The 12,642-nt window shown below is 37.3% G+C and overlaps 1 long non-coding RNA gene across 1 annotated transcript; it reads left to right on the forward strand.

Moving 5' to 3' along the window:
* The first annotated feature begins 11,116 nt into the window (after positions 1-11,116).
* Positions 11,117-12,437, forward strand: LOC105534516. Its single transcript, XR_001005294.1, has 2 exons — positions 11,117-11,728; positions 12,291-12,437. It is a non-coding gene; the product is annotated as an uncharacterized LOC105534516 (long non-coding RNA).
* Positions 12,438-12,642: the final 205 nt, after the last annotated feature.

A 12,642-nucleotide genomic window follows, 5' to 3' on the forward strand; every position in this document is an offset into this window, starting at 1 on the left:
TGACCTGAGGTCAGGAGTTAGAGATCAGCCTGACCAACATGGTGAAACCTCATCTCTACTAAAAATACAAAAAAATTGGCTGGGCATGGTGGTGGGCGCCTGTAATCCCAGGTACTTGGGAGGCTGAAGCAGGAGAATCTCTTGAATCCGGGAGGCAGAGGTTGCAGTGAGCCAAGGCTGCACCATTGCACTCCAGCCTGGGCAACAAGAATGAAATTCTGTCTCAAAAACAAAAACAAACCAAAAAAAGGATGCTATTGGTGATCTGGAAGTGTCATAATTGAGTCACAATCACTGTGAAAATAACAAAGTGGGTAGCAAACCAAGACAAACGAACCCCAATCTATAAATCACAAAATTTTACAAGAGAAAAACAAAAAAAGGAGGTATCATCCCGAGATTAGTCATTCAGAAAAGGAAGGAAGATTAGGAGGTATGGAGAGTTCAGAAGTGAAAGTCTGATGAAGACAAACCCAAGAGATCTGAATTCCGTTAGACTGAGATCCACAAACATGTAACAAGCACCCACCATGAAACAAGCAGCAGGTGAAAGTGAGTAAAGCATGGAGCTCGGACCCACAATCTAGAGAATGTTTAGACATTCTTTGAGAAAGAAAAAAGGTAGAAATCTGAAGAAACTTTTGCATTCATGCATGGTGCAATTTTTTGAACTCTGCTATAAAAGCAAGCTCCAGAGAGCAAGTCTTAGAAGTATCCACAACACTTAGCATGCATTTTTGAATACACATAGAAAGTTCCCAGTAAATGAATACGTTTTGTGTGTTTTACTTAGCCTATAAATTAATGTGCGAAGAAATGGGCCATAAAACCAAAGATGAATATATTCAGAAAGAGCCAAGAACAAACAGTATGTAAGAATAATGTCAGTAAGGCTAATATCCAGATGTGGCTTTAAAAATTAAACAACTATTCTTACCTCATGGTTTTAAAAAACAAAAAGAAAAAACAACAACAACTACTAAAGATTATAAGAGAAGATGGCGGACGTGGTGTCTGCAGACAGTCACAGGTGGAGGCCTCTGAGGCAGCTGCCATTATCTCTGCAGGGTTCAGGATGACTCAGGGAACCCTAGAATTACAGCCAATCAGATGGACTGACCTGGAGGTATCCCTAAGAAAAGCACATGGAGTCACGTTCTAGGAATCTGTTTTACACATAGCCTAGCTCAATACTTTTATCAATTACTTGACTGAAAATAAAGGGAAAAAAATTCTGTGAAATGTGAGGATGTCAGAAAGCTACGGGCCAAAAAAAAAAAAAAAAAATTAATCATCAAATGATGGAAATAATTTAAAAATATACTGATTGGTCAAGTTGGTGTGTACAAAGTTATAGTAAGAGCGTAAAGTTTCATGTTGAATTCAAAAGGTCAATCACACTAGTACAGAAAGGATGATCTAGTTGCTAGAAATCTATGTTGCTATTTGTTTTCTACTTGATTCCAAACTTAACATATAATTTAGGTGCACACACACACACACAAACACGCAACCATTTGAGTCTACATGTAAAAAATATAAGATGCAAATTAAACCCTATTTTATTCTACACTGGTCCAGGTTTCAGTGTGCCCCATTCTGAGTTTATTTTGGAGGCCCCTGAAGGATCTGGAAGCAAGGATTTGGAAAAAAATTGCACAGAGGAGAGATCAATTCAGGGAATCAGTAGGGGCATCAAATAGCTGAAGGTATCACGTAGTGGAAGGAGTTGACTGATTACACTATTATCAAAGGTAGAGGAAAAGCAATGGGTAAAAGTATAGAAGGACAGTCTTCAGTTGAAGATAATGAGTCATACTCTGTCATTAGAGCTGTTCAGCAATGGTCGGCCTACCTTAGGAATACATGAGCCCTGCATCACCAGCAGCATTCTAGGGCTGGATGACTATTGACAATGAGGGGCAGCGGAAAATAGACTCTTTACATCCTTTTCTACTCTAAAGTAAACAGTACAAATAACAGAAAAAATGTGGAATCAGATAAGCATATGTTCCCATATATACCGTCTCTGGAATGTCAGACAACTTTTTAAATCTCTGAGAAAACTTCTTAAGCCTACTTCTCAGATTAAATAACCTGTGTAAAGCACCTGCCACATAGTAGATGCTAAGTAAATCATGGAAAAACAAATTATCATGATATCATACAGTTTCTACAGAATAAGGAATAGCAACCCTCTTAATACCACTAAATGAAAAAGAAAAACAGAGAAACGAGATAATGTTCTTTAGCTTTCTGATCCTACCTCTGTAACACAAACATGTGGGTCACACTGATTACCTGCTGATTGTTTAAACAAGAGATCTTCCTTTTGCAGAAAACATTTACTTGAATTAAAATATTCATATTTCACAGGCAAGTTGGATTACTGATAGAAATAAAAAGTAAACCAATAAAGTAACTAAGATGCAAAATTCTATTTTCAGACAAGTACCTTAAATAGAAAAATATTAAAAATATACAGTTGAGGGTGGAGCGTTTTTCTCAAATGGTTTTCCCCGCAATATTATCTGAAGAAGGGGCCCTTTTCAGAAAGAGAAAGGCATCATTTAAGATAGGCATCATATGTTAACCCATTAAAGCTGATGTTTGATAACTTTGAAAATTGCTTTATCTTTTAGCTTTTCCTTTAAAAAAATAGACAGACTTTAGGTAACTTAGTATATAGATTAATTTTTAAAATTTATTGAAATGTCCTTTAAGTGTTAGTGAATTAAGATTCCCAATTAAAAGTTTGTATCCTTAAGTGCAAGTGAAACTGTGCTGGATGTTCTCATTATGAACTTGCCCAATAAATCACAATTAAGATATTCCTAATAAAAGCATTCATCTTAGAAAGAAATTTGCTTAAACATAGTGCTAGGAAAAAAAGAATTGCCCTAATGTAGATAGAGCGGGGAACATGGCTTTACACAGAGACCTTTACCAAACAGGCCAAAAATATGCACAAAAAATTATTTTGAAGAAACTTTTTTTCATTTTTGAGATCAGATGAAAGACATTTGTGATATTAAAAGCAGTAGCTGTCACCTAATCTGTGAACTCTGCCAATTCCAAGGATCTAGGTAAAACTAGTGTAATGAGAACTGCTTCCTGGACTGTTAACAAATACAGAAAACAAGAGAAATGAAGCTTATGTAAAGATATTGGAAAGTTAATCCAAACAATTATCACCAGAGACAGGCGAATGGAAAGAAAGACAGAGGGAAGGTACAGGCGCGGGGAGGGCATGGGGGGAAGGGAGAAATAGAAGAGTGACATTTGGTGATGAACCATATGTGCGTGGTTTGAAAGACATGACTGAATTGTTTTTGGTGCAGTATTATTCTGACATTTAGAATGAGGCAATTTTCCATTTCCATTAATGTACTGCCAAATAGAAGGGGAACTGTCGCGAATTAAAGACTAAAGAAAGCTGTTCCTCAAAGTTGTATTAAATCATTGCTGATGAACTCATTAAGAACAAATTAACAAGGTAAATTGTACTAGGAATAACCAGCAAGAAAATCCAAGTGAAATTATACAACTTCACTAGTTTCTAAATGGTCCAGCATTAAGCAATGCCAGCACATGACGTCAAAGTGGGAGATACTCTTTGGTCTCTACAAATTTCTCAGTATCCTCTGAAAGGACCCAGGGTTACTTCAGAAAGAGGAGAAAATTTGACGTAGTATCTCATCAGACTTCATAACAACTAAAAGATGTTAAGGGAGATGACCCCCACCCACCTTTCCACTCCATTTTTCAAAGCTAAAACTTTGTACGAGGCATGATAAAAAATAAAAATGGGTTGTCTGTTATCCAAGCAATACATTTAGCCATTTTCTAATGATCAGCATAGAGAAGATTGTTAAAACTGTACAAATAAGTTTCCTCATTTTCCATGAGATCAGCTAGACATGAATTTTTTTGCCTTTCGCAGATGAGGGTGAAAAATCTTCTCTGTTGTCTTCAAATCCTCCTAATGGATTTCACCTTTCAGGTGGAAGAGCTGAAAAATAACATCGAGGTGCTCCCATCTCAACATTCCAGGATTCGCAAATCCTCTAAGGTGATCAGTCCCTTATATATCTAGTTACAGAACAACTCAGACTTGTCATTTCTGTTTTATTCTCAGCACTGGTGCTCTAGGTATTGTAGACAAGCTGAGAAAAAAAAAAAAAAAAAGGCCAGCAGAAACTCACAGCAACATGCTCATTAATTTGTCCAACGGCCACACTCTACATTTCCTCATGTTGAGTCCATATTCTGGAACTCAGCAATGAAATCCCAAAACCTTTTTACATGATGATGTCCACCCTCTCACTTCATGTTTTCTGTTGACATTTTGATAGATCTTCTTTCTGCAATAAAAGAGAACTCAAGACATCTCCATTATAGCATGAGTCTAGGTCCTGGACTCCTTTTTTCTCCCTATGGCATTCCTAGGGCCTAGCATGTTGCTTAGAACACAAGAGTCACATAATAAAAGCTGTGTTATTTGGATAGAGGAATAAATAATAATGTTGTGTACTTATATTATGGTCCATATACAGAATTCTCTCCCATATACTAACAAATGATCATTTGAAATTCCAGGAAATACTGGTTCTAACTTGAGATTGATACAATAACAGCCATGTCTTAAATGTGAATTAATCTGCTGCATTTTCTCTAATTTTTCATAGTCATTAAAGCTCAACTTCTCAAAAGTAATTCCTTTATAATGTATTATAATTTTTTTCTTCAATTGAATTAATTCATTTATAAGAATCTTTTTAAAACTACAATTTCAGTTGGGTTCATTTTAAATGATTTTGAATAATTCACATTTATGTAGCCCTTCATCTCATGATCTCAAAGTCCATTTATATGTTATTTATTTCTAACGTAGAGCAGGATGGAATAATTGTTCCCATTTTACAGACACACTGAAATAAACATTAAATATATGGCTTTCAGTAAATAACTCAGATGGGAAATTTGAGACTCAGGATCAAAACCATTATTCCTCATCCAATAAATCACACATTTCCATCATATTGTTGCTTAAAAATTTATTTTCTATTGTAACTTCAGTCTCCCTCATGAAACACCTAACTTCTGCTTACTAAATTTTAAATGGAAATACGCATGTGGATTGCTCCAACCCTTCCCTTCCCCTAATTCATTTTCAAGGTCATTGAATGTGACCAATTGTTGTTAAACTGGTGCTAAAACAAGTTCTGCTGAAGTCAACAGGAACCAGAAATGTGCTTCATCCAAGATTTAAAGTCTGTATAGGTATCTGATCTTAAAAGTTGTAGCCCCTTTAAATTAATTGAAAGGACTACTGAGTGCTGGCCAGAACATGCTGCCTGGCCATTTCCATAATAAAGGATTGCAACATGGAAAACTAGTATGTCTGGACATGTTACCCCAACTTTGTTTATATATTCAATATATCATAATCAAAATGTATAAAACCAAGATAAACCACCTTTGACTTTTAAATCAGACAATTCCTTTTGCTTTTGCGGTTCATGGTTGCAGTTTACTGATCTGATAATTATATCCACAGAGAAACTGATCTTACCAAGGAAGGAGAGAGGTCTAGAGAAGAAACCAAAAAATCCTTTCTCCTTTGGTTTGTTATTCTTTCAAGGAATTTTTTTTTAATCATTTGTCTTATAGATAACAAAAAAAATGTTTGATGAAGTATAAACCATTTAAATAAAAGAACCTAAGTCAACTCTCTCCTCTGAAAATGTTCTGGCCTAAGGGTGCATTTTTCCACCTTCATTGCTTGCCAGTGCAAGGTCAGGGCTCCTACTGAATGTTGTTTTCTGAAATCAGGATGCTTCATTTTAACCTAAGTAAAGTCACCAAGGACCATGAATCCTCTTCTGACCTCCTTGGGGCTGAGCTCCATGCTCTGTTAGCTGGCTAAGCAGAGCGTAGTGAAGGCCCATCTAACCCTGGATACATACATTTCCAATCATCCCTGCCTAGAGTCACACTAACAAGGACACTTACGGGGTGTGGAAGGAGGATCCTCTTTTCAGTCATCTGACTTTATAAACACCATCTCCATCAGTGGAACACCACAGTTAAAACCTTTTCCAAAGACCTGGTTATGCTTTCCTTCCTGATTTACATTTGCTCACTCACCACGGTAGCATTCTCAATTTTAATGAAAATAAAAATGTATTGGAATTAGATCATTTTTTATTTAAAAAATTTTTTGACTCTAAATATGTGACATGGGCAGCTTCATAGGCAAATGACTGCTTCTTTATTTATATTATGAATGTAGGAAGACTCTCCCTCTATTACCAGGCTTGAATCTATGAATATAAGGATAAACAAGTTTTACTTTAATCTTTATGGTAACTCAACAATGGCAATGATCCTTCTAGGGCATGTTAGTAGCAAATATCCAAGGACAAATTTAGGTCAACTCAATTCGCCCTGAACCTCTTTGGTCTCCCCTCCCCTTCAGGCCAATTGCCAAATCTTGCTTTCTAACCCAATTAATTACATTCTGTAGGTCTTTAAACTTTGATATAATAAATCTCACCTTCTACCTCTTCAAAGTATTCTTCAGTCTTCTCCCTAGTTATAAGAATCCCCAAAGGCCTTTCTATTCTTCTTCTACAGTTTTCCTTAGCAAGTCATTCTTAGACATTTCCATTCTATCAGATTATCATGTTTGATGGGATATAATGGTCTAACTTTGAATGTTTTTACAGAAAAATGGATTTTCTCTAATTTCATGTTTAGGAAATCTTTTTATTTTCCATGTACGTTGCTATAAACTTAAGCTGACTTCGGCACATAGTTTCCCTTCTGGCACCTCTCCAAGAACAAATATTCCCATGGAGAAGCATTCCCTATGATGGGACTACATCTTGACACCTCATCACCTGAGACTGATGAAGCTCCTTCCAGATACCACCACTAAATTATTTTCCCCAGACTTGGCTTGTCTTCCATCATTAAGAAAACTCCACACCCAATTCTCTAGCTGCAACCTCTATGTGTTCTAATCCAGACATATTATCTCTGCTAAAATAAACCTTTTTTTCTTTTTTCAGAATTACCACTCCCCAAATCCTTACATTAGCTTTTCAAAACCTCCTCGCATTGGTAAGACCCATACAAGTGAGAAGTTACTCCTTCCTGTTTTGTATGCGCAACCCACTGTCCTTGACTGTCCTCCCAGGTGCTATTTGCTAATTTGTAGGCTTCTTTATCTAATTTGCCTCACAGCAACAGATATCTGAAAGTAATATCCTTAAAAATAGGAGAAAACTTGCCTCTCCAATTGCTTCCCATGGCTAAGCATAGTGATTTGAGCCTCCATGCCTCCCTCTTTCAGCGCCTCTGAAATTCAAAGCTTTGTCATTTAAGCAAGGCTCTTCCCATATCTCACTCTAGACCTCTTTAGATGATTAATACACTCAATTAAGAACCCAAACCAATTTCTGCAGCACACACTAGTGATGGACAAGAAAAGCTCAGCATGCATCCAATTGTCCTACAGGAAGGAGGTGCAAATAGCTAAAAGCATATTGGAGTTAAAGAAACTGGAGTTTGAATCTCAGTTTTGCTACTGACTAACTGGGCAAGACATTGGGCAAGTGTCTTTTGCCCAATTTTGGGGGCTTCAATTTCTCCACCTACAAAATGGAGATAATAATAAAACTACCTTATTGGCTGACATTTTGCATGTGAAGCACATTTAGCATAATACCTCCCATATAATAAGTATAAGTGAATACTGTCTTTCAATTAAACTTCACATGCTGCATTTGACTATTTACTGTGGATCTGAAGTCACATTATACTTTATGACAATATAAAATATGATCAAGAATTTTTCCAAAGGAATATTTTTATATCAAAATATATATGTATAATCAGAATATCATGGAAAAGTTCATAGTGAAGAGAGGCTCAGATAAACCAACCAGCTGTTTGAGGTTTAAACAGTTGGTTTGTTACAGAGTTCTGCATGAGAACTCAAGCTGCCTGACTCCTAGTTAAGTGCTCCTTTGCTATATAGAATTGGCAGTGATCACTCTTCTCTGAGAATTATTAATTTTAGTTTGTGGAAAAATGCATTTTTTGGAAATAGAAATGATTCTGTATGCTTACCCTAGAAAGCCAACCGAGTTGCTTCGAGAAGAAAAATGCTCAAGTTTTAAGGTGAAATGTCCATCGGCTGCCAAGGCAACTCCAGCTACAACAAATGTCTGTGATCCACTGTTCCTCTTTCACTCAGCACAGACCTTTGTCTCATAGTAGAGTTGTTTCTTCTCATTGAACTTTTTCTTTGTTGTTATTACTGAGTATTGTAATTAAACATTCTTCTTGAATCTGCTTGGCAGCTGCCACTGTGTTCTAAGGAACCATTCAGAGCCCTGTGTATTATTATCCTAATCCTCTGTTATGAAGAAAACTACTTAATGCCAAAAATCAGATACAAATACTGAAAGCACTTTACATTTGGTTTTATTAGAATGAGTATTAATTGACATATTGGGGGTGGGGGTGGGTCCAATTCTTCAAGACACTAGGACCTCTGTTAAGTTAAAGTAAGCGTGCAATTTTGAGTTCCACTTGAGTTATATTCAGCTTATGTGTTAACTTCAACATAGCTTGGGAAGCATTCACTGCACTGAATATTCATATGGCATGCGTGATACAGACACTGAACCCAATTTAGTAAATGAATACTTGTAATTTCACCAAAGCCCCGCCGAGAGATTATTATGCAGATTTATGAAGGAATATCACTGAAGCAATTCTTGGCTCTGTCTTCACTCACCAAGGACTCAAAAGTGTGTAAACCTCAAATCATTTTCTATATATTTACCGCTACTGGTTTCATCTTCTGAACTTTTCTGACATTACCTCTCACTTTCTGTTTTATCTCTAATTTTCCCTTTAATATTCTTGCCCTTGAGCAAAGAGCCAGCATCATAACACCTACGAGCACTGCCAAGTTCCTCCTGACAATATCCTGGCTGCCATAATGCCAGCAATCTGTTCCAATCCTGTCACTGCAAAATCTCATTAAAGGCAAAAGGATGCCGGGTCACAGGCATATAGATACACAGCAGAAGGGGCTCACATTTCCAGGACTGTCTATGCCCTGTGCTAGGTCTCCTGATGTCTTCAGAGAAATCACATATTGGCAAAGAGCTGGGCTCAGAGAGCAAAAGCTAGTGTTGCTCGTGCACGCTGCAGTATAGATACCTAACATTCCTATTCCCTTGAGGGACATTAACAGGTTATAGAGAACAGATTCAGAACTAGCACATTTCCCCCAAAGGTTTGTGCAAAAGGAAATGAGACACAGCCTGACTGAATAAGGCCTGGAGTGCATTGCAGGAGACCTGGATTTGAGTTTAAGCCTACAACTAGCTCATGGTCACCCTGGAACAGTCACTTAGATCCTCTGCACCTCATATTCCTAGGCCATTGGAACATCCAGGTCTTCAATTCTATAGTAATTTTCTAGAATTTACAAATGAAACCCCAGAATTTTATAGGGGACAAACTCCAACTCATACTACAAATCAGCATGACAGCCAGACATGTAAACTTGCAGGAACATCAGCTCATGAAATGACAAACACTTAAGTCCATGTAACAATTCAGTTCAGGCCTAACAAGTTATCATCACATCTCAGTAAGTGTGCGTTGGAAGTTTGTAGAAACCTCCAAATAATTTAGTGGCAAGCTTTTTTTATTACAACTTACAAAATCATCTTACAAACATCCATCTATCTATCTTTATTTCTTTCTGTAGCTCACTGGAATTACCTCTTTTTCTGAGATTAAAACCAAAAAGATACTGCTATAGCCATATATACCACGACATCATGTTACATTTCACATCTTGGGCTTTGGAGTGAAGCTATCAATCCTAACTTCTTTCTTAACTTCTCCAAAGTTAAACCATCTCTTTGAGCAGATGTGAAAATTAACAAAATAATGTGGGAAAAAGTTATCAATACTAGGCCTGGCATTTATTAATAGTAATGCTTAATAAACTTCAGTTCTGATTGTTATTACAGCAAACAATTTCATTGCAATTTTTGTGAAAATTGCCCTAGGGTGCAAGATACTATCACAGTAGCAAGAATCATTGGGGGAAAGGGTTGAAGAGAGACTGAACAGAATGGGATTTTTTCTTGGTTTGTGTATGTGTAATTATGTAATCTTGGATGAGCAATTTAACTTCTTGAAGCCTCAATTTCTTCATCAGTAAAACAGAGATAATACTAATGTTATGTGAAAATTAAGATAATATATGTGACAAAAAATACTGAAGGAAACTTTTTATGCTTACCTGAAATCAACAATGGAGCTCAAGTTCAGGGAACATGATTTAGAACCCCATATTTACAGGGCAGCAGCCAGCCATTGGGGCCACAGTGACCTCTAGGGCCTTCTAAAAAGGGGGAAAAGGCTGGGCCCGGTGGCTCAAGCCTATAATCCCAGCACTTTGGGAGGCCAGGGCTGACGGATCACGAGGTCAGGAGTTCAAGACCAGCCTGGCCAGCATGGTAAAATCCTATCTCTACTAAAAATACAAAAAATTAGTTGGGTATGGTGGCATATGTCTGTAATCCCAGCTACTCAGGAGGCTGAGGCAGGAGAATTGCTTCAACCTGGGAGGTGGAGGTTGCAGTGAGCCAAGATCGCACCACTGCATTCCAGCCTGGGTGACAGGGTGAGACTCCATCTCAAAAAAAAAAAAAGAAAAAAGAAAGAAAAAGAAAAAAGGGGTGGGGGGGAATAGTCTTACCACAATCAACCATGATCACTGGACCCTTGCTAATCTACGAGTGGTCCATAAACCAGCAGGATAAGCATCACCTAGGAACCTAATAGGACTCTCAGGCCCCACCTCACAGTTATGGAGTTAGAATCTTCACTTTAAAAAGTTCCGGGGTGACTCAGGTGCACATTAAGTTTTGATTAACACTCACTTAGACCATCTGCATAAACTTTAGCTCATACAAGCAAACAAGCAAAAGACAGGTGAGGAAAAGAGAAGGAAATCTTCAGATTAATGAGTTGTCAACTCCTTTAGGTTGGGAGAGACATGACTATGGGTTTTTTTCTCCCAAGGGGCATGATTTAACTAAGTGTGAAGAGGGGCTAGGTAGGTAGAGAATCAGATGAATCACTTGAAAAGATTAAGGATCTCTGCAAGAAGGAAAAGTTGGCATTTTAAGTAGCTTTTTGATCAATTTGTGGCTACCTGAAACAAAAAAGAGCAAATTGGTGAGAGGTAATAGAGTAGACATAGAGGGAGCATAATGCAGAGGCAAGCTGCATCCTCCTCATTTTGTGGGGCTGAAATGCCTGAGTTTCTGTATGGCAAGAAACACTGCTAGAGATAGCCAGGGTTGAGCCGCCATTTTGCTAGGGCCCTCCTGCAGAATGCTGTCCTGTAAGCAAAGGACACAGGAGGTGGGAGGTGGGAGATAAGGAGGCAGGAAATTGCTCAGTCAGGTTCAATCTTGTGCTTCTCCACATCAGGGAACTCTGTGATGAAGAAGTCTCTACAGGACTCTGGGAAGAATGGTCCTGTACTCGAGTTTGAGTTTTAAGCTAGGAAAATGGCTAATAATTGAAAATGATGGGAACACTATGGAATTTTCTTTGTATGTCATTATGAAACTGCTGTGTAACAAAGAACCAAGATCCAAAATAGCAAGGCTGGGAGGTATGACTGCAGAAAACATTAATCCCATGATAAGAACCAATGGGTTGAAACTGTCCAGTAAATGTTGCTTAATGAAGTCCAGGAGAGATTATAAACATCCAATGAAGGGTAGATATTATTATAAAAGTAATATTGAAAAACAACAAAAATATAATTTTCAACAATAACATACTGAAGTATGATACATCAATATAATCGAATAAACATTATCACGAAGAGAGAAATAATGACGAGATGCACAGAAGACAGACACATTATTAACTAAATGTTCCAATGGTTTTGTTGATATGCACATTTATATTATCTACACATATTTAGGAGGATAGACTTAGTAAGATATAACACATGATCCGAGTGTTTGATTTTGTGAATAATTTTTATTTTGTGATTTTTCTTAGCTACACTTAGTACATTTTCTTTCATGTATTTACTCATCCTGTAATTAGAGGAAAAAAAGATGATGCTATCTATCCTGAAATCTCCCGCTATCATTTTACCCCTGACCTATCTGTTGAAGAACTCTTATGTGTGCACATAACTGTTCATAATTTTGTTCACAAAGAGTTTGTGTGCTGCAGGAAGAGACGAATAAGAAACAGAAGATCAGTCAGTGCATGGGTAAATGACATCTGTGCATCCCATTGTGTGAAAAATAATCTGCTTATTTTGCCCTTTGTTCTAAAATAAGTTCATTACACAGGCTATATCATGACTGCTTCTCAACATCTTTATGTATAAAGATGCTTTATATTTGCAGAGCTGTATCTGATTTGCTTTCAATAATCTAGTTCTGCAAACAGCAAACCTAGGTGATTTGACCCTGCTTTCTGTTTTATCAATAAAACTTCATCTCCTCTCTTCTGCTTCTCTTTCAGGCAGTAAGACAGCTGTGTATCATCTTTGATTGCTGTGAG

This window comes from Mandrillus leucophaeus, unplaced genomic scaffold (assembly GCF_000951045.1).
Source record: "Mandrillus leucophaeus isolate KB7577 unplaced genomic scaffold, Mleu.le_1.0 Scaffold136, whole genome shotgun sequence".
Taxonomy (NCBI): Eukaryota; Metazoa; Chordata; class Mammalia; order Primates; family Cercopithecidae; genus Mandrillus; species Mandrillus leucophaeus.